Source organism: Protopterus annectens, chromosome 3.part1, assembly GCF_019279795.1.
Source record: "Protopterus annectens isolate FY-2018-M chromosome 3.part1, PAN1.0, whole genome shotgun sequence".
Classification (NCBI taxonomy): Eukaryota; Metazoa; Chordata; order Ceratodontiformes; family Protopteridae; genus Protopterus; species Protopterus annectens.
This window is the reverse complement of record NC_056732.1, coordinates 662,920,834-662,944,565: the sequence shown is the minus strand read 5'-3', so window position 1 is coordinate 662,944,565 and position 23,732 is coordinate 662,920,834. Positions and strand designations below refer to the sequence as shown.

The 23,732-nt window shown below is 41.7% G+C and overlaps 1 protein-coding gene across 1 annotated transcript in view; it reads left to right on the top strand.

The window, feature by feature from the left end:
• The window catches only part of CYRIB (CYFIP related Rac1 interactor B), a gene marked incomplete in the record, with an annotated part of 1,384,994 nt that overhangs the window by 786,584 nt on the left and 574,678 nt on the right, over positions 1-23,732 (top strand). Inside the window, 1 exon segment of the mRNA XM_044066242.1 lies at positions 20,495-20,536.

The window sequence follows — 23,732 nt, the reverse complement described above, 5'->3', positions numbered from 1 at the left end:
CAACAGCTTTTTGAGGGAGTGGCAACCAAGGATATTTTGGAGGCAGCTACTTGGAGTTCTGTGCATACTTTCTCTAGGCATTATCACCTGCCACTTTACTCTAAGTCCAGGGCTGGTTTTGCCACTGCTGTTTTGCAGGGCATTTTGGCAGCTCCTGCTTCCTTGTAGTTGGCCATCCTCCCTTACCTCTGCTTTGGGATTCTACCCAAGTGTAAGGACTGCAGCAATGTGAGATGAAGAACATAGTACAGTTTTGTACCTACCATAAATGTAGATGTTCGAAGATCCACATTGCTGCAGTCCAATTTACCCTCCCTCCTTCCCCTCTGTAGTTAGAGGTGGTTGTGTGGGTTGGGTTGTACATATTGTGTATATTGTATATGTTGTACATATAGTTAGTGCAAGGGTGGTTGGTTGGTTGTTTGCTATCTTTTGGTTTTGACCTTTATTTTTTGGGTCTTCTGACATCTGGGGCAAGAAAAGACTGAGGATATGACATTGGTCATGTGCATTTGTACCCTGACGTCCTGATGTCAGTCAAATGCGCCCTGACCGACGTCAGCCTTATACTTTGATATTCGGGCCGACCGAGGACAGAGGACTACCCAAGTGTAAGGACTGCAGCAATGTGGATCTTCGAACATCTACATTTATGGTAGGTACAAAACTGTACTTTAATAACCATCTTTTGTACTGAATATTTAACATAACCTGCTTTTTACTTGGACTTATTCACATATAAATTGAAGTTTGGTTTAAGCCTAGCTCTCTAAGCAGACTCATTTGTGTCACAGATGGCTTGCTTGAAAGGCCTCCGTTTGAAGATGTTCCTCACCTGCATTGAATCCCACTATTTAAGTTAGCAGTTAAGGTGATTGTTTAGTTCTTTACCGAGGATTTCTTTCATTCTCCAAGGCTCATGTATAGTGATTGGTTCTCCCAGTTAGCACTGTTTAGTTTTCATTAGAACAGTGGCAAAAAAGCATACCGTTATTTGAAATTTATTCAATTAAGCTCTAAAGTTGTTTTAAATGTGTAACAATTTATTTAGAATTACTCTGAAGTCAGGATATCAGATGAAAGTGTTAGTATAGGTAAGGTGGCTTTTGAGTCATCCATTTTCTTTTGGCATTGTTCTGTTTTCTTTGATTTTATATTTGTCCCTGTGTGTGCATGTGTATTCATGTTATGGGTATGTGCATATATTTATTTGGGGGTATTTTTTTTTTCTGTGCTATGTTATTCCAGTTGACAGAATTTACATTGTGCAGTTTAGGTGAAACTTTCACTAATTATGTGCTTAAGACATGGCAAATGAAAATACTCAAACCACTGTAGTTTGTACAAGGATAGTGGCTTGTACATTGAATGTCACCCCCGAAATTCCAGCTCAGAATATTTTTATGGAAGATTAGTGACTTCCTCATGATTTTGTTGGCACCTAAGCTTTAAGTCCACAAATGTAAATTCCATCTTAAGTAGAAATTTTGTTTAGAGAAAGATAGTGCATTCTGCCTTAACCTGCAAGTTTACCTAAAAAATATTGTAACATCTGTGAATAATCTGCATTGATGTACAGGGAGGAAAACCACTGAAGACATGGAATCTACAGTTAACACCCAAGACTCGCAGCTAATGTCTGGGATTTGTAAATTAATTAAATGCTAATATGGGACAGTTCTGAGTATATGATGTGTATAGGCAACTGTAGCTACACTGAGTAACGCAGCACAATTCCCCAGTTTCATAATTTGCACTTTGTCCCTTTCACCTCATACCAGTATTGTAAGTACCAGTCTTATAAGCTCACAGTACCTATAATACAACATTTTTACTGAATAACTTAGTTTTCTGTACATGTACAAAAACTTAATGGATACTGCCACCCATCTGTCCCATTGTCTGTCTTGCTTCACCAGCCATCCCACTTGCACTCTGAAGTAATTAAGCAACTGTGCATTCAGACCAGGGTGACCCTTGGAAAACAGCCGCTCCTAAACCATGGCACTACACAATGAAGTCAGTATGTTAGTACTGCAAACTTCTTCACTCAACTTATTTTGACAAGTCACTGACCTTGTAACAGTTAAACAGCTGTTGGATTGGATTCCAAGATGGTGGTCGTTTGAGTAGCACCCTCTCTCCACAAAGCTCTGATGCAACTTCATTAATATAATGTATTTGCCAACTTTCCGGATTATAAAAGTTTCATGCTGATGAGTGGAGAACCTATGGACTAAAGATTTATCTTCATCTCCAAATTCTGCAGAATTGTCAGCTACATACAGATCTATCCTTTATCAGCTATTAAAAAGCTTTTACACATGGATATTAGAGGCCTGGAGGCTTCAGCACCTTGGATAACAGCAACTAAAATCAAAAATCTAAACAAGTCTATGATATTAAAATGTCTAAGGAATTGGAAGGCATGGATATCCAAACTTCCAAAACAAAACTTTCAGCTATAGCATCTCTTGAAAAAGAAGTCACTACTAAAAGACTGAAAACGGTGAAAGTGCAACAAGATCAAATTAAAGACTGAGCTAAACAAGAGGGCCGAGAACACCATTTACATGGAAGATCTGAAGAGCGCTCTTCCATTGCAAACCACAGTCCAAAGCTTTTCAGAGCAACTAAACACTTTTGGGGGCACAATAAAAAAATTGCAGAGACTAGACTTAGTTGAAGACGGATCAAAATCTAATTGGTTAGAAATCGTACAGCTGAAAGCCATTTTAAAAAGTAAAGACAAAAACTTACTGACATCCAAGCAAAATTACTGGTTCTAGAGGCAAAAAGCAGAAGAAACAATTTGATCATCAGAGGTCTGCCTGAAAAATATGAACAGAACCAGTTGCTACCCACCCTTAAACAAATATTCATCTCATTACTCCAGCTAAGTGAGACCCAATCTGAATGCATAGTCGAGAGAGCACACAGTGTGCTATACAAAAACCAAGCCACCACAACTCCGAGATCCATATATGCAAAACTCCTCAACTTCCAAGATGTGCAAGCCATTTTATCAGTCTACAAAACACATAAGCACTTTATATGGAACACATACAAAATTGCATTTTCCCAAGACTTCCCTCAAGAAATAAAAGCGCTGCATTCTTTCAGCTTACTGTGCTGATCTCATCAAGCGTAACATTAAATTTCAGATGCGTTTTCCAAATCTGTTTTTTTCCATAATGAAACCAAATAGTCAATGTCTTCACCTAAGGAAGCTAATCAGATCTTCACTAAATGCTTTAGTAAGTCTCCGATTAATTGAAAACAAAATTAGATTATAGTTTAGCTTACCGGAGTATGTGGAATGTTTTCCGGTTCCATCTGCCAGCTCCCTGCTTGTTTTGACACCTTCCAATCTATAAATTTTGAGTTCTTGCTTAATCCAAAATTTGCGAATAATTGTTGGTTTGCAGGATCGAGTTAAGCGAAGGTGCGTTGCACAGGGGATTTAAAAAAGGTAACATTGCCCGATTTTCTGAAGCACTGCATCATTTCTAGGCAAAACAACTTTCAGCTACTTCCTGCTGCTCCAACCAAGGCAATCCTTACCAGCGATGTCTTCACGAATGGCTACCAGAGTTTCAAGATCATGGCCAGTCTTGCCCTCAATGGAAATGAACAGGGAAAGTAAGACTATCTTTAGCTTGCACCAGAGAGCCTCAGAGGTGAGAAGCATTACCTCTAACTGAATATAGTACTGTTAACTTCGTCCTGGTTTCATTGAAGAGAATGCACAACACCCACTTCACCTTCTAATGACAAGAAGCTCATGACTGTTTATTTTTTCTTTCTTCTTTGATTTCATGCTAGTGCTTATTGTCAGATACTCTTGCATGCAAGCCTATTAGTAATATAGTAGTGCAATTATCTTGATGATCATGATGGCAGGTTTTTTTTTTTTTTTTTTCTCTCGATATAGAGACAGAGATGAAGAGTCATCATCTGTCCTTGCAGTTGTTTTATTGCATTCAGCAGCTACTGCACAGTAATTTCACAAGTAATATAAGAAAAAACTGTTTTCTTTCTTTTTATTGACAGACTAAAATTATGCTGAATTGATGCTTGGTCTTGCTTTCTCAGAATTACTTTACATTGTTTAGTTCTACTCTTAGTGTTATGAGCAAGTGACGGCATCAGTGTTTTTTTTTTTTTTTTTTTTTTTTTTTTTTAATACAACAATCACAGAAATATAGAACATTGCAACTAATAGGCAGACTTTCACTACTAGGGATTGATTTATTAATGGTTTATGGAGCCTACTATTCGCATGTTAGTGTACTCTGCTGAGTATTGGAGTTATTTCTATGTGTTGTCTGATACCTGTCTCAAGCCGGATTGATGTAGTTAGGCTTCCTTGTTTTTTATATATATATATATATATATATATATATATATATATATATGTATATATATGTGTGTGTGTATGTATGTATGTATATATATATATATATATATATATATTATTCTAGTCCATAATTTGGCTTACCATTTTAGGGTTTTATGGTAAAACTTACAGTTAAAGTTAAATTATGAAGTTCCAATCCGTTCATCAGTTTATGCTTTTGTGTACTATTTACAGAGGAAGAAAGAAACAAAATGCTTTCATTTCTGTCTAGTTGCCTAACCTTATCTTACCTACTTCAAGGGACAATTTGTTGTCAAAATTCAGTACATACCTAAACTACTAGCTAAGTGTTGAATGATAGTCGCATGTATATATTATGTCTACATAATATCTGTGGCCTGTAATGCAATCAGTCTGAATTTCTCTTACTGAGACTTTTTATGGTTTGGAATTATTCATGGTCTTTATGTAACATTCTGGGGGATAGATTGTATAGTTATGTCTGGCTTAACTTTAATACATATTCATAATAATCCTACTACAGTTCAGACGCAGACTTTATATCCAACAAGGGAAATGTTAATAAATGCTTAATTCCTAGGACGGGCAATGTAGGACAGCCTTATACCTGACCTATTGAGTCTGCACTTAAGCGATTAGTAATTAGACTATTGTACTTTTAAAAGGCTGATCAAATTTAAGTTACAGGAACAAATTCTTAAGCGATTGTCTAAGAAGGTTAAACATTAGTGTACTGGTTTAAATAAAGATTGCACACTCCTGAAGAAACTAGAGTAAGATAAAAATATTATTTCATAAAGGAATGGGATAGATAGTCTTTGGCCAACTAGCATTTCTAGTTGAACACAATGAGATAATTATTTAAATATGTTCGCCCTGCTAAATATTGTTGTTAGCTGATACCTTACAATTATCGTTCAAGTATTTTATACTATTTTAGTTGACACTATAATTTACTTTACATGCATTAGTACCTTTGTTAATACTCTCTACAGGAATGGAGATTACTTTAAGCCAAGAGCTGAGTGGATATGCTAAGAAGTGTACTTTATGACGGCATTTGGAATTGTCTTAATGATGTACATAGTTTGTAAATATGGTTACGTTTTTTTGTTAACTTAACGACCTCAATGTCACTTTTTCCTTTACTTTTATCTCTCTCAAATCAAGGGGTTAGGTGGGTAGGCAGAGGGTTAGAGTTGAGAGAGTTTAGTACTACTTTCTCAACTAAAGATATACACCTACCTAACTTGTTAATGACTTCTGAGCCATACAAATTTTTCCCCTTTCTTTGTTTATTCTATGTTCAATTGCATTTGAATCATAGTCTATAAAACATGGGCAATTAAATGGAGAGTAATATCTTGGAATGTTAGAGGGCTACAGGACAAAAGCAAAATAAATCTTTTAATGCACCTCTTAGTAAAATCAGAAGCCGACATTTCATTTATTCAAGAATCACATATGATAGATGATGACTGGTCCAAAGAAAAAAAACAGGAAATGGATAAAAGATATTATATCAGCGGGTATCCACTCTAACTCAAAAGGGGTGTCAGTTTATTATCAAAAACTCATTTAAACCTTGCATAATAGACAAAGGTTCAGATAGGAAAGGTAGATGGTGTTACTTCACGTGCTTAATCCCACAACTTTCCAAACCTATACTGCTCCTAAACTTGTATGGTCCTTGTTCAGGACAACAGCAATTTATATTGAAAATATATAACCTTTTATTAAAATTCCCAAATCACCACTTTGTTCTGGGGGGAGACTGGAATACTGTTATTAATCCCAATATTGACCGGTCTAATAAATCCAAACTTTATAATTCACCAGCTTCCCTTGTCTTGCTGGATCTAATAGGTTCATAGGTTCATAGATTAGTACTAGGCTAACTGCCCTTGTGAACCATTTTAAGCCTAGCCAATTATCCCTTATGAGACTCAAACCCTGCACCTTGTCTTTGTAAGGCAAACACCTTAACCATTAGGCCACCCTCCCAACCCGATCTGATTGACCCTATATCCTTTGGAGAAGCCACACACAATAGTAATAACTACACGTATTTCTCAAACGGCCATAATTCCTGGTCACGGATAGACTTTTTTCTAATTTCTGAATTACTAACAAACTGGCAATTAAAGTATGTGGATGAACCAAGGTTTTTCGCAGATCAGTCTAAGATCACTTTATTGTTGGACCTTAACCAAAAGTCACTCTCCCATTGTAATGGATTTAATTGGTCCCTTAATATCTTACTCAACTTGGTTGTAAAAGAAGAGATGGTCTCTGCCCTACTTGAGTGTGCAAATGATCCCCGAAACTCTCTGGTATCCCGTATGATATCCAATGGGCAGCATGCAAAACTATACTTAGAGGTATATTCATTCAAAAATCTACATTTCTCAAAAATAAAAGGAAAGAGAAGGAGAATGGCCTTTTGTTTGAAATTAAACTAGACAAGAAACTTTAAGAGAAGCATTCCCTAGATTTGGAAAATGAGTTGATAAATAAGCAAAGGGAATTACTCAATTTGCAACAATCTAACTTCTCCCTACAAGAATTAGTTTATCACTAAATATTCCAAATGGACACACACACACCCTCCAAGGCACTAGCTAGATTAATTGACAACAAACACTCTCCCAGGATATCTCTTATTAGCCACCAAGGTACGTTATATAAATCAGACTCCCTGAAAATAAACCTGTTCCATCAAATATACTCGAAAATATATACTAGCTGCAAGCACCAAATTTCATCCTCAGAGATGGGAAATCATATAACATAACTTTTCCTAAATTAAATGGTTAACAGAAATATTATCTGCCCCTCTGAATCAAACCGAAATAATAAATGCCATAGATAACCTTAAAGCAGGAAAAGCCCCAGATCCTGATGGATACTCTCCAAACTTCTAGAAAGCATTTAAAGACACCTTAGCTCCCATTTTACTAAAACTGTTTAATTTTATCTCTATTAATCGGATATCGGACCTATATATCAACCACTCCAAGACAATTCTAATCCCCAAAAATAACGTGGATAAATCTAATATTAACTATAGGCCAATCTCTTTAATGAATATTGATATCAAACTTTTATCTTCTATACTAGCTGAAAGGCTTAAAGTAATCCCTTCCCTCATTACTAAAGATCAAGCTGGCTTCATGCCCAAGAGACATACATGGGATAACGCAGTAACCATCGAGACCATGATCAACATTACTAAGTAAGACAAAAATCCGAAATATGCCATGATTCTGGATGCATGTAAAGCATTTGATAGGGTTAATTGGGAATTTCTATTACCTTATGATTTACCTCTAAACTTTATTAATACTATTAAAATTTAGAATTAGAATGTTTACATTGTCAAGAACAAGAAACCATGGAACATATGTTTTTGAAGTGAAAAAGAGTAAATAAAATTAAGTGGATTTTTTTCAAAAATATAAAAAGTGGATAAAATAAATATGGATATAATTTTATATGGATATTATAAAAGTAGAAGTAAAGATTAGATACAGAGTTAAGATGTCATATGGAATGAAAGCATAAATGAAGTTATGTTTTTAACGGAAAATGGATTTTGGCACTATTAAGTAAAATCAGATCCGATGGTTATGGAAAAAGGAGTTGGATTCCAATAGAAATGAAAATTTGTGTGAAAATGTTTGTATATCTGTACACTTATAAATATTTGTGAATATGTTGTAAATAACGGATCTGAAGTAGTTTACTTCATTTGCTCTTTGACCGGTGGGTCATCTGATCCATATTGGATCCGACACTGCCACATTTTCCAACTACGGCTCTGTGCTCCATGCTCCTCCCCTTACCCATAATGCCCCTGTCTCCCTTCAGATCTCGTTTGCCACCTGAGAGGAAGCAGTGTGGTCAGAACTCTATTGTGGCAGTTTTCAGCTAAAGGGTAAAAATTAAATTTTTGGTATCTCTCTATCCTTTTCACTCCTAAGCTTTTCTATACCTTCATGGGGTTCTTTGTAGCTTGTTTCTTCTAGGCTTTTCTATCCTCCTCTTTCACATTCCTCATGGTAGTGTGTATGTTGGTTTTGAACTAGCTAAGGCATGGTGGATGCCCCAAAGCCTGGTTTCAAAAGATGCAGTGTGTGGCCATAAGCTTTCCCAGGCAGATGGCCACACTCTGTACATGGTTTGTTTGGGGGTGGCACACCTCCAGTCCCCCTGTCCTATTTGCGCTGGGTTTAACCCCAGACCAGAGCTCTTAATGACAGGCAGGCCAAACTGATTGTCCAGGGCCTGTTGCCCTCCACTGCTGGGACAGATGCCCCCCAAGAAAGCAGCGGCTGCTGCTTCATCTTCCCTTTCCTCAGCCTCTGGGACTCGCCCTCTTGCCAAGAGGCCCGGTGAAGGGGATAAGGTCAAGAAGGACTGGCCTTGCAAAGCGCTCCCCTGTCCGCTCATCAGAGACTGGCCCCTCGCTGAAGACTAAGCCTGTTTCCAGGCCTGTTTTACCTTTGTTCAGGTCCCAAAGGTTCTCCCCTGAGCCCGAGGTTTTAGTTAGCCATTCGCCCCCTAGACCCTCTCCCCACCAGCTCTCCTGGCCCACTTCGGCGTCTTCTGGCTCTACCTGGAGCCTATCTGTAGCGGAGATGGACAAGATGATGTGGAGATTTATCCGTACTCAAATCCAGATGGGGGTCTTGCCAGGGCGTTCTCCCACTGGAGCAGGTGCCTTCCAACCAGTTTTTCGACTTCTCTCCGATCCAACTTGCGGTTTCGGAGCTGTTGGATCTGAGGATGGTCTGAGTTGAGTGGTGCTTCACCCACTAGCATGGGAGTCCATTACTACAGATCAATGGGTGCTGCGAGTCATATCCAGAGGATATGTCTTCCCCTTCAAGGGTCTACCCCCTTAACAGCAAAACCCTCCCGAATGTTCCACCCACACAGTGTGAGGAGTGAGTAGTACAAATAGACTCACTACTGAGAAAATGAGTCATCCAACCAGCCCCCCACCCCCCCCACCCCCCAGACCATTCCAGATCCAGGGTTCATTCCAGGTTCTTTTTAGTGCAAAAAAAGACTGGGAACCTCAGAGCAATATTGGATCTGTCCCAACTGAACCTGTCAGTAACCAAGACAAAATTCCAGATAGTCACGATTCAATCTGTTCTGCCTTATCTACAGGACAGAGACTGGATGTGCTCAATCGACCTCTAGGATGCATACAATCACATCAAGATGCACAGGCGCTCCTGGAAGTTCCTTCGCTTCTGCCTGGGAGCCAGTCATTACCAATTTCGAGCCCCCCCCTTCAGTCTCACCACAGCTCCCTGGGTGTTTACCAAGGTAATGGCAGTGGTAGAAGCTCACCTGAGGCTTCAGGGTATTCAGGTTTTTCTGTACCTGGACGATTGGCTCTTTACCGTCCCCTCAGAGCATCTACTATGCCAGGCCAGGGACTCATTCCTTCAGTTAGTCAACCAGTTGGGCATCACGATCAATACGAACAAGTCGGCCCTTCAGCTGGTCCAGGTTCTAGATTTCATTAGGGCATGGCTGGACATAATACAATCCCGGGTGTTCCTCACCTCAGATACGATACGCAGCTTGAGGCTACACGTCTTGCACATTCTTCATACCCATTTACCAACAGCCAAAGCAGTGTTAAGAGCTTTAGGTTCTATGGTAGCCACGATAAATCTTCTTCCCATGGCATGCCTTCATATGAGGGTACTGCTGTGGGCTCTAATGGTTCAGTGGTCACTGTTAGACCTTCCCTTGTCCTTTCCAGTGAGAATTTCAAAAGCGTACAGGGACTCCCTTTGGTGGTGGATTCAGTCCTTGGATCTCCTCAAGAGACGTCCTTTTCAACCTCCTTTACCCTAAACCACGGTGACCACGGACGCCTCCCTACTTGGGTGGGAGGCATTGCTTGGGAAGGACAGTCCAAGGCACATGGTCCCCTTCAGAGACCTAGCTGCACATCAGTATTCTGGAGATGAGAGCTGTTCTTGCGTTGCAGGCCCTCCATGCTCATCTTCCTCTGGGAACAATTGACAACATGTCAGTGGTCTGGTATATCAACAGACTGGGGAGGATCCAGATCTTATCCCTCATGTCGAGAGGCCATGAGAGTGTGGGAATGGGCGATCTCCACCGGCTGTTTTCTGGTGGCAATACACATCCTAGGATTATCCAACATCTTAGCAGATGGGTTCAGCAGATCTATCCTGATGCCTTATGATTGGTCTCTGAAGCCTTCAGTTGCGGAACAGATCTTCCTAGAGTGGGGTCTTCCTTGCTGCGATCTTTTCACATCTCCTTCCAATGCAAAAAGCAGTGAGTTTTTCGCTCTGAAGCCCCCAGTGATGCTCTGATCCATGCTTGGCCTCCCGGGCTTCTTTAAGTATATCCTGCTCTTCCCCTCATGTTGAAGTTTCTGCAGAAAGCCCGAAGGCTGGGGTGCACTGTGATCCTCATTGCCTCATTCTGGCCCTGTCAGGTTTAGATTCCCTTACGCAGGTCTCACCTAGTTGTTCCACCATGGAATTTGGATCCGGTCCTGGATCTGCTTTTACATCCCTTGGGGATTTTTCATCCAGATCTGGACAGTCTGAAGCTCTCTGCTTGGCTGCTCTGATTCCCATGATTCTTAGGACTCCTGGTCTGTCATCTCCCAACAAATCCATTCTGGTGGTGGCTCATAAATCGTCCACCAGAAAGGTTTACTGCAGTAAATGGAAACTTTTTTCTATTTGAGCCATTCAGAGGTCTTTAGACCCTTTCACTGCACCACTCTCGATGGTTTTAGACTTCCTAGCTAGCATTTTTCATGAAGGCGCTAGTTCCTCAACGGTGAAAGTTAAACTAGCCGCCATTTCTAATTTTCATGTTGGGGTAGATATGTCTTCCTTGGCTTCTTCTAAATTTTGTAAACTTTTCTCAAAGGTGCCTTTCCTCTCAGACACTTGGTTAAGGACCCCATTCCTCCGTGGGACCTTACTTTGTTGTTGCAGGCATTGGTTTCTCCTCCCTTTGAGCTTGCGGCATCTGTGGATCTAAAATTTTTGACTTGGAAAACTGCTTTCTTGGTTGCCATTATGCACACTAGAAGTGTGTCAGAGCTTCAAACTCTTTCTATCAAAGTCCCTTACATGATCTTTTACAAGGATAGAGTGTCGCTATGCACTAACCTGTCCTTCCTTCCTAAGGTAGCCTCAGAGGCCAGTCTTTATCAGATTATTAATTTTCCAGTATTTTTTCCGAACTACCAGAACAAAGGGGAATACAAATTACATTTACTGGACGTTCCCAGGCAGTTGAGGTTTTATCTGCACAGGACTAAACCTTTCTGCAAGTCTGATCAGCTTTTTGTGTCCTATGCCAAGCCCTTCTTAGGTAAACCTGTCTCAAAAGTGACTGTTGCTTGCTAGATTTCACAGTGCATTGTCCAGGTTTATTCAGATAGAGGTTTGTCTGTTCTAGGAAGAGTAAAGGCTCATTCCACCTGATCTATGGCTATGTCAGCAGCTTTTTGATCTAGAGTCTCTTTGGATGAGTTTTGTTCAGCTGCTACTTGGGCCTCATTTCATACCTTTATTTCTCATTATAAACTGAATTTGGTCTCTAGGAGTAGAGCATCCTTTGGTTCTGCAGTGCTCCGGAATACCCTTCCATGAGGGCCTCCCAAGAGTTGGGTAGCTGGGGACTCTATCCCACAGGTTGAATAGCAAATGAAGTAAACTACTTCGGATAAAGAAGTTATGTATTCACCATAACATTCCATCTGAGTAGTTTTACTTCATTTGTCTTCAGCTGTTCCTCCCTCCTTCACCCTAACCTTATCCTTCGGGATATGACATGTTCTTTGTTCCGAACACTTATTGCTGAGATCTTTGGTTCTGTCAGGGCTAAAGTTCATTCGTGATGTGTGTGTTGGAGGATAATGTTTTATTAGGTGGGGTATCTGTACCTGTTGGGCAGCAAACTCAATCTGAAGGGAGACAGGGGCATTGTGGGTAAGGGGATGAGTATGGAGCTCAGAGTCGTAGCTGGAAAATGTGGCCATGTCAGATCCGATATGGATCCGAGGATCCACAGGTTGAAGACAAATGAAGTAGAACTACTCGGATGGAACGTTTATGGTGAGTACATAACTTTTTTCTTTCTGTATGCAAATAAAGGACTCTTACTCTTTTCAGTAGGCAGTGGGATCTTTTACATCTGCTTGAGCTACCACCCACTCAAGCAGATGATGCAGTCAAGAGCGCAGCACTCCTGTTATATTTTTTGTACTCCTCACCACTACTGCCCCTCATTTTCCAGGCCTGTTATTTGCCCGTACCAGCTCTAACAGCTGTTTGTGAAACTAAATATCTGGGGGCTTGGCACATCTGTGCAACTGTCTGGGGAATAGGGTTGACTTTTGACCCTCCCATTCCTTCCCCTCTCCCTTGTGGACCTAATGGTCAAGGCTGTGGGCAGGTATGCAGTGGAGATGTCGCACATCATCCTGCCTTTACAGCAGCTCAGTCAAGTCTCCTCTTTAGGCTCACCTACCAATGTGTCTTCCCCAGTATCCACCAAGATTGGACACAGACATCCATAAGTCAGCTCATCCATCTTCCCCAGGATGGTAATACCCATCCCTCCTTGCTGCTTCATTTGTTACCTGAGCCACTAGTCAAACCCGGGTCGCCTGGGTTGTAGGCAAGTCTTTTTATCTTTCTACACCACCAGAGTAGATTACAGCACCCCCTCTTCTGCAGTGCTTTATCAACAATCCGTTTACCTTGTGTGGGAATTTGCTTATACAGGATTCTGAAATATTTTTCATGTAATGCTGGTGCAGATGTCCTTCAAGAATGCAACTGCAGTCATAACATGTGGGTTGTCCTGCCTCAGGCAGCCCTCAGTCGGCCGGATTCCAACGTCTGGGTCCGACGTCGGCTGATGTCGCATTTCTCCTTGACGTCAGAGCGGCTGGAGTACATAAGCATCTGCCGACGCCATTTTCTTCAGTCTTTCTTGCCGCGCGGTGCCCGAAGCAGAAGCAGTTCGCAAGTGCCGGTCGGTCAGCTCCTGTATTCTACGATACCGAAGTCATCGAAAAAGCTAAGTACCCCGTTGGGGACCTTTTCTTGCCTCAGCCGATGTCAGAAATTACTGAAAAAGTTAACAATTGTCTTTTTTGTGGTAAACAAATACCTCATAAGGATTTCCACTCTTTCTGCCTCCCTTGCCTGGGCCCAGACCACGACGTCTCGGCCTGTGTAGCCTGTGCTCGCTTCAACAAGCGCACTCTCAGGCGCCGGGCGGAGTTCGCTGAATTTTTTCGGCGATAAATTTGCCTACACCATGCCGTCGGATCTTCCGACATCGCAAACTCCCAAAAAGCGAAAAGACCGGGACCGACATCCTTGGCCTGCGTCTACCTCCAACTCCATGCCAATACCTAGCGCGAGTGCTCCGGTTCCCTCTGAGACTGTCTCTCCACCGCTCCGAACCGAAGACACCGCATTACCGACGACTCCGATTCCAGACATTACTCTGCCAGTTATAGACTTTCCTCCGGATACCGAAACAGAGACCATTGCTGTAGACAAGGTCACTCCTGCACGTGGAGCTGCCAGGCCTCCTATGGCCATGTCTATTAAGGCCTACACTAGGGCTAAGGCAGCCAGCAAAACAAAACATATTACTTCTAAATCCTTTCCTCAGCCGACTCCGGAGACACAAATTATGTCCATGGCTGCTGATTTAATTTCCATGATTAGAGGTTCACAGGCCCATCCTGAGAGAGCATCCCAGCCTCCTCCTGATAAAAGGCCCCGGGTTGAACCCTCTGACCCTACTCCTTCAGATGAAGACTCTGAGGGCTCTGTCCACTCTGATAGCCAGGAAGAGCTCTTCCAGACCTATGAGGACTCGGATGCAGAAGATTCCATCCCTTCGGCCTCCCCTCCTGAGGATATTTCTTTTGGGTAAGTTCTGCACACCATGAGGGAACATTTCAAGTGGCAGGGTCAGGAATATTCTGATTCTAGGAAACGCCTTAGGACTTTCCTTAAGAAGCCTCAGCACAGGCCCTTAGCTATTCCTCCTGTACTTGATGTTCTGGATGATTTGTATTCTGACTCTAGTGCTACCCCTGATTCTCTTCCTCCTGCTCCAGCCAAGCCAGACAGGTATTACAGGGTTCCAGAAACTCATTCCCATTTATTCAGGGCCCATACTGCTGATTTGGAAACTATTTCACAGGGGCCTAAAGGAGTTTCAGCCTCCACCTCAAAAATCCTTTGCCCTCCAACAGGGAAGCAAGGTCATTAGAGAGATGGGGCAAAAAGGTTTACACATCCACTACCTTATCTATGAGAGCTTTAAATTGCCTTTTTCATATGTTACAATATCAGGATTATCTCTTAGAAGATTTACAAAAAACATTAGCTTCTCCTGATCCTTTGGACAGGAAGACTTTGCAGGAAGCTGTACATAACACTCAGCAAGTAAGCAATCACTTTCTGCAGTGTGGATATGATGCACTGGAAGCTTCATGTAGGGCAGCTATGACAGGGGCAGTGATTTGTAGACATGCTTGGTTAAAAGATCAACCTCTACCAGATCATGTAAAAGCAAAACTTCTGGATGCACCTTTGGAAAAGAACAAGCTTTTTGGTGCAAATGCTAAGGATGTGTTAAAGACCATCGAAGAAAAAGCAAAATCAGTTCAGACTGTGAAAGATTTCCTCCAGGTTCAACCCCCCAGATTCAGTAGGAATTGGCCTTCAAAAAAATGGTCCTTTCCTAATCCAGAAAAGTTTCAAAGGGGTAAGAACAGACGTGGCCGAGGAAGAGGCCAATACAGAGGTCCTTACAGGGGACGACAATGGCAGCCAGGAAACCAAAGAAGTGACGCAGGGGTTTCACCTGCCCAACAACCACAAACTCAATGACTTTCCTCTACTACCGCCTACCAGGGAAAGTATCTCTGTTTGCAGAAAACTGGCACAGACTGACAAAGGACAAATGGATTTTGGACATTATAGACAGAGGGTACAAGTTTCATTTTCATACCTTACCAAGAAAACAAGGCATGCCAAACCTACCACACAATCAAAGGGCAGAGGCTATCAAGCAAATCACTCTGCTGACTCGAATGAAAGCAATAGAAAGAGTTCCACAACAAGAACAGGGGTTTTACTCAAGACTGTTCCTTGTTCCAAGAAAAGAATCTCAATGGAGACCAATACTGGACTTGTCCGCATTAAACACCTTTCTCATAGTACCAAAGTTCAAAATGCTGACTCTACAGCAACTCCTTCCCATGCTGGGCAAGGAGTCGTGGCTGATTACTCTGGACCTCAAGGAGGCCTACCTGCATGTCCCTATCAGACACAGCTGCAGAAGATACCTCAGATTTCTTGCAGGGCCAGAGCATTATCAATTCTCAGCATTGCCATTTGGCTTATCTACTGCGCCCAGAGTATTTACAAAATGCCTGGCTTCAGTAATTGCTCATTGCAGGCTCCAGGGTATACAAATTTACCCGTACCTGGACTGCCTCCCTCATACAAGCGGACAACAAATTGATGTTGACAAAAAACCTGGATTATGTCATACGATTACTTCAAGCTCTGGGATACACAGTCAACTTCCAAAAGTCAAGACTGCAGCCATCCCAGCAAATAATCTTCTTAGGAGCCAAACTAGACACAGCGTCTCAGATGGCTTACCTGACAGAAGACAAGCAAGAGAAGTTAAGTCATTACTTCAAAGGTTTAGCAAAACTCACCCAGATGACTGCAAGGAGATTCCTACAGGCCCTGGGTTACATGGCATCCTGCATTCCACTGGTTCCATTAGCAAAACTACACATGAAAAAGCTTCAGTGGTACCTAAAAAGCATTTGGTCTCAACACAGCAACAACTTGGAGACTATCCTACCACTCATTCCATGCCTACAAAAGGAATTCCTATGGTGGGCCTCGGTGAGCCAGGAACACACAGGTATGTCATTCAAAAGAACACAGATAACACAGACCATGACTACAGACGCCTCAGACCTTGGATGGGGGGGCGCACATGGAAGGCAGGTGTATACAAGGACAATGGTCTCCAAAGGAAACGCATCTGCATATAAACCAAAAGGAAATGCTGGCAGTAATGCATGCCATCGAGGCTTTTCAACACCAACTCCAGCAAGGCCATTTAATGATACGGACAGACAACACCACTGTGATGTGGTACATAAACAAGCAGGGGGGCACCCACTCTTACCCCCATTGCAGACTGACAATGCAGCTTTGGGAGAAATCACTGAGCCTAAACATCCAGTTACAATCCCAGTTTGTTCCAGGAAAAGACAATGTGTTGGCGGACAGCCTAAGCAGGAATTTCACAGATCCACACGAGTGGAGGTTACATCCGAAGGCCTTCAGACAACTCACTTCGACATGGGGCAAGCCAGAAGTGGACCTATTTGCCTCTCACCTCAACCATCTTCTACCAAAATTTTGCACAAGGACATACCACCCAAAAGCTTTGAAAATAGATGCCCTCTCATTCAACTGGAACTCCCTAGCAATCTATGCATTCCCACCTCTGCCACTGATGACCTCAGTATTACTAAAGATCAAAGCAGAGAAGCCCAAGGGAATCATAATAGCTCCGGATTGGCCAAGACAACACTGGTACCCACTACTACGGAGCATATGTCACACCAGGAGGTGGGCCCTCCCCCAGTGGCCTCTACTTTTGACTCAACACAATTTCGAAACACTGCATCCAAATCTTCAGACACTGCAGCTAACAGCCTGGGAGATCCCATAAATAACTTCAGCTTATCTCTCCAAGGAAGTTCAGCGGATACTAACAGAGGCTCGAAGACCATCCACCAGAAAGGTTTACTTAGCAAAGTGGAAAAGATTCAGCAATTGGAATACCAGCAAGGGACATGATGCATCATTGCTGAACATCCCACTCATCTTGGAATATTTGGCAGATATGTTAAAGAACGGCCTCTCATATTCTTCCATAAAGATACATGCATCTGCTATTTCAGCTAGATACAACACTGATCCTCCTGTTTTTTTCTCACCCCTTACTTAGACAATTCCTCAGGGGAATCAAGAACATTAAGCCACCGAGAAAGGCCCCAGTGCCAGCCTGGGACCGCAATTTTGTCTTAGAAAAACTGACTCTACCTCCATTTGAGCCAGCAGCTTCAGTTGACTTGCAATTTCTCTCATGGAAGACAGCTTTCCTGTTGGCAATTACCTCAGCAAGAAGGGTTTCGAAGCTGCAGGCCCTAATGGCAATACCACCCTTTATTATTTTTCATAGAGACAGAGTTTCATTAAGGACCAACCCTACCTTTATGCCAAAGGTGGTATCTAGGGTTTCTTTAAATCAAGCCCATTCATCTGCCTGCTTTCTTCCCCAATCCTGAGAATAAGGGGGAAAGACTGTTGCATACCTTGGACATTCACAGACAACTTCGATACTACCTGGACAGAACCAAGACCAGCAGGAAGTCTGAACAACTTTTTGTAGCTTACGCCCCTGCAGTCCAAGGAAAAGCAATTTCAAAACAGACTATTTCTAAATGGATTGGACATTACATCAGATTCTGTTATTCCTTTCATGGAAAGACTGTTCCAGCCAATGTCAGACCACATTCCACCAGAGCTGCAGCCGCCTCTACAGCATTCTTTAGAGGGGTGCCTACCAAGGACATTCTAGAAGCTGCTGCATGGAGCTCCGTGCATACATTCTCCAAACACTACAATCTCCCTCTATACTCAAGATCCAGAGCAGGCTTTGCTTCGGCAGTCCTGCAGGGTTTGATTGCCACACCATCTCTTTCCTAGAGCATACCTCCTCCCCCAGCTAAGCTATGGTATTCTACCCACATGTTATGACTGCAGTTGCATTCTTGAAGGACATAGTACAGTTTTGTACCTACCATAAATGTAGATGTCCGATTAGACATGCAACTGCAGTCGGATTTTCCCTCCCTCCATACCCCTCTATGCCTAGGGTCCACTCCTATCCCTGTTACTCTTAGCTGGGGATATCTGTTATGGTGTATTTGTTTTATTGCTCATTTATTTGTTTGGAATCCTGTTTTTGTCTTCCAATTTGATTACAGCCTTCCTTGGAGGGCACCTGGCATCTGGGGCAAGAAACACTGAAGAAAATGGCGTCGGCAGATGCTTATGTACTCCAGCCGCTCTGACGTCAAGGAGAAATGCGACATCAGCCGACGTCAGACCCAGACTTTGGAATCCGGCCGACCGAGGGCTGCCTGAGGCAGGACAACCCACATGTTATGACTGCAGTTGCATGTCTATCGGACATCTACATTTAAGGTAGGTACAAAACTGTACTTTATGGGGCAGATTTTTTGGGGGGAAATTTGAACATCAGCTGTTATGGAAAGTGCAGCATACACACCTGTACTTCATAGTAAGTTCTCGCACAGCTGTATGTTTTGTAGTTTTCACATACCTTACCAATATAAATTGCCAGCTGTATTGTCTTAGATCTCCAGAAGGCTGATTTAAACTTGGCTATTGTACTAACATGTCATTTACTGCTGGGTTACCTGTAATTCAGATTTGAAAGCTGTGTTCACCCTGGATGGCTGTGCTAATGCTAACAAGAGTAGATGGTTATGCATGTTTACAAATTCATATAGTTTGTACTGCCCTTACAAAGGTAGAACTTCTTTTGGGATGTCTGTCATTCGGTGCATACTACTGAAGACCTTTTCCAACCTTTATTTCTATTGACTGTGTACTAATTTATTGGGCTGTTGCTTGGTATTCTACCATAGAGTTTCGTGCATTGTCTTCTATACTATATCAGATGATTTTCAAGAAGACTGTGAAGTAGGTTTGTTTTCCTTTCCCTTATCTTCAGTTGTATTGGACTTTGAAGTAATTTTTTGCAACTTCTATGGAGCAGTTATTCCATAACCTATGTGTAGAAGTGCTGTACTTTGTCCAGAAGAGTAGACTCTGTGGTAAGGGACTTGAGAGCTTGGGTTGACAGTAACCTGAACTTTGATCACCAGATGTCCATGGTGGTGAGAAAATCTTTCTGCATGGCACAACTTATAAGCAAGGACATGGCATCCAGAAATAAGGAGATCATGGTCCCACTATACTCATCCCTCATTAAAGACCAGTAATCTAGTACAGTGCACCCTTTGACATGTACCCAACCATCCATTTGAACAGCTGGAGCAGCCACAGAGGCTACTTAGTGAAAGAGTATTGTATGTATGTAATATGTTCTGTGAGTACTGCTTCTTAACTCTATCCCTGTACTTGGTCTCCTACAGACTACTGAGGGGAAATCAATGCTTAACCTACAATTCATTCTCCGATCCTGCCCTGATGGATCTGTTGCACATTCACAAAACAAACAGCACTAAAATCACCTGATTTGAGCCTCATCTGTGACATAAAATATGTTGGAGGGACAGGCATGTATTGGGAGCAAACTCCTCATTCATGTGAAGCAGAGCTCTTCCCTAGGCCTATTCAGACACAATTTGGACTAGTGGATGAGAAGTTCCAAATTCACCCCTGGCTTGTCGCCTGTGTCCCTTATGGATAGATGCAGCTTGCAGATGCAGTAAGGCACTGGCATGTACCAAGGCTGTTCTAGTCATTGGGCATTGATAATCAGGAAAAATAGGGCATGCATGGCTAGGCTTAAAAAGACTCTAGATTCTTTAGCCTAGAATTCTTTTACAATCCAGTGTAGAGTTTGAGCAGAAAAATTGCTAGATTTTTCAAAAACACTATGAGAGAACATAGAGACCAATACCAAAAATGCTCTAACCACTATAAAGTAAACTAGCTTCAGAATTATGATGATTTGTCATTCATGCGGTACTTTCAGTGGGGCAGCAAAACACAACACTGAAGATGCAGAATCATCAACACAAAAAAGTAAAACTCATCTGAAACTGTTTATCATGTGAAGCAAGGTCAACATACCTCACAGTATTTAATTATCAAAAGTGTAGCCTTAAGGACTTTATTACGCCAGTTAATGCTTTCAGAAAAGGAGTAATTTTCTCATGGTGTATTTTTTTGCTGTTTTCAGGTTGGGAGTCCACTGCAGCAGCAGTATTGGTTGCGTTTGTAGGTAAGCACAGTCTCCCCCACCAGCAAATGTATGCAAGACAAGTCTGTGAACAGTTTAGTGGTTGTAGTTGCATTAACTGTTGTTTCTTACTGACATTTTATTTTCTAGGATTGTTTTCAAAGGCAAAAATGTTTCACTTGTTTTGAAAGAATGCCCAGCTTTGTCAGCTTACATTGATATAAAAGGAGAAAAAAACTTCCACTATCAGTAAAGAGCCCAGTTAGTGTGTGTATAGTAATAACTTGGATTATCTAATGATAGATTATAGGGCTGAAAAGAATGATGATTCAAAAAAAAAAAACAGTGGCTTGCAGTGGATGCCACATGCTTATGCTTTATAATCTACTGTCTTGTATAAAAACATGCAGAGTAATAGTTTTTACACCAAGGACCATGAGGCATGTGGTAGGTGTGAAATACTAGTGACTTCTGTTTTAACAATTTGAAAATCATGTCATTACTTGCAGAATGTATGATTCTGGCATGGTATTTGCTTTTAACTATGAAAGTACCGGATCTTGGAGTATCACTACAGCAGTAAACAATAACATAAAGGTTTTACTCAGCAGCAAAGCAGTGGTATTCATCCAGTTTTGCTGTTGCTGTGCACGTCATCCTGCACAGACCAGTGCTAGCCTTGCACTTTCATTAGTCATGTCTGATGGCATTCATCTGATAGTAGTGGCGTGGATGCACAAAATTTCTTGTTATTCCTTTGAGACCATTAGTCACTTAACTGCATTTGTTAGAATGAGTAGATGTTCATGGTGTTACACTGCTGCAGTCATTACACTTGGGTTATCCTGCTGTCAGGCGGTCCCGCAGTCGGCCAGAGTTCCAAAGTCTTGGTCCAGCGTTGGTTGCTGTCGCTTCTTCCCTGACGTCAGTGCACCAGGGGTATAGAAGATGCATCCGACGACATTTTCTTCGTTCTTTCTTGCCGCGCGGTGCCCAAAGCAGAAGCAGTTCACAAGTGCCTGTCAGCCGACTCCTGAGATTTTCGAAGTCAAATTTCAGATCTGAAGTCTTCAATAAAGCTAAGTACCCCGTTGGGGAAACTTTTTTCTTGCCTCAGACAGATGTCAGAAAAAATTAATAATTGTATTTCTTGTGGGAAGCAAATACTTCATAAGGACTTCCACTCTTGCTGTATTCCATGCCTAGGCCCTGATCACAAAGTCTCACTAGTTGTCGGTTTTGTGCTAGATTTATCAAACGCACTATAAAATGACGTTTTGATTTTGCTTTGCACTGCTTTGGCCGAAGGTTCAATTATACTATGCCCTTGCATCAACCGACGACCGCAATTCCGAAAAAAAACGCGAAGACAAGGATAAAGACAGGCATCAGAGGTCCAAAACTGACGAAGAAACCACTTCTAGGCCAGTTGCTGGTTCTCAGTGAGGCGCTTTCGCAGCCCCTGACACCCGCTACCTCAGAGCCACAGGTCGCCTCAGACTCCCACGTGGAGACAATTAGGCCTCTGGAAACTCCAGGTATTGGGCGTATGGAAACTAATCCCTCAGATGGATCTGGAGCTGCTGAGTAGGCATCGGCTTCTGAGGGTGTTTTCAGACCTTCACAACTTACCATTAAAGAAACAGCCAAGACAAAAGTACCATTAAAGCCAAGCAAGTACAGCATTCTCCTGGACAGTTCTCCATGCCTAAGAAACAGATGCTTAAAATGACCGAAGACCTCATTACTCTAATCAGGGGTTCCCATCTGTCAAAGGAAAAATAACTTCAAAATGATCAACATACTGCAGGTTCAGGTTAAGGCACTTTAATCTTGCAGCAAGGAGACAAAAATGTGCTAATACAGAGTTTGTCTAACTAGAATCAGGAAGTGGAACTATTTTTATACATTTCTTACAAGGTATTGCCTACTAAGCTGACATAATAAATCACAAGTTCTTTCAATATTATTTCTCAGAAGCTGTTTGTCCATGATTTTCTGCTGGCATATCAAGTTTACAAAAAAACTTCCTAAGAAAAACAATGTGGCCTTGACGACCACCGGTCAGATGCAACTTCTCACTGTGCAATGTTACCATTCAAGGTACTATGGCTAATTCGAGCACAAAGCAAGTACAGATTACAGTTCATTTCTTCAAGCAGTCTTTTGTCTGATGTATCTCTTCTTTTAAGCAGCTGTGCATGTTCTCATAACACGAACAGGGCTGATTGTTCATATTCAATCACATTATAGAAAACAGTATTGTTCTATTCATTCACTATTCATTCATTTTCCTGACCTAGCAGATAATCACCTGCTTCTCAGTACATTTCCAAAAGGCATAAACATGAATTTTGCTGTGCTAGCATATACTAGGTCAGAGAGCATCTTGCAATTTCAGAAAGCATACTGCAGTTTGAAAAATCATCTTATAATCTCATACAGAATTGAGCTGTACATAAAATAGAATGAAATGTGTTAACCCTTTTAGCTTCTAATAAGCACTAAACATATACATTAATACATATTCTTCTAACATTTCTAACCTGTTAATACTTTTTATTCTATTTTCAAAAGCATAAACAATTGCTTCTTCTCAGAATTTGCAGTTAAGAGAGTCATTCAGTTTAAATTTATGAAAGTGTTTCATTTTTCAGCAGTTCTTCAATTTCAGTACTTTGATATAAAGTCTCAGAAACTGACATGTCTATAAAATCTTTGATCAATCTTTTCATGCAGGCAGTACCACAACAAACACACACTCCTAATAGGAGTAATCCCACACAAATGGCAATCAGGATGTTCATTAGGATGCTACCCCACCCCCCAAACAAATTCTGGAAAAGGTCCGTCAGTGGGTTTGGGCCTGGTTTGGTCATGGTCGACACTTGCTGAAACACTTCAAGATGGTTGTTTATCTCATGCTGATTGTCAGGAATATACGAACAGCACTCCTCTTTTATGAAAGCGCACGTACCACCTTTCGCCGCTAGGGTGAAGTCAAGAGCCATGCGGTTTTGAAACACCACAGTTCTCCTAGCATTCAGTTCATCAGTCATTAACTCGAGAGCAGAAAAAGTTGCATTACTCATTACTTCAAGAAGTTTGGACAGTTTTCTGAGCTCCCAAATCGATTTCACTGTGCCATATGCAGGGGCTATACCTGCCCACGATATAATAGTGTCACTCAAGTCCATGTGTGTCAGTTTGTCTTTGTTTTTTATGGAATTACGGTTTC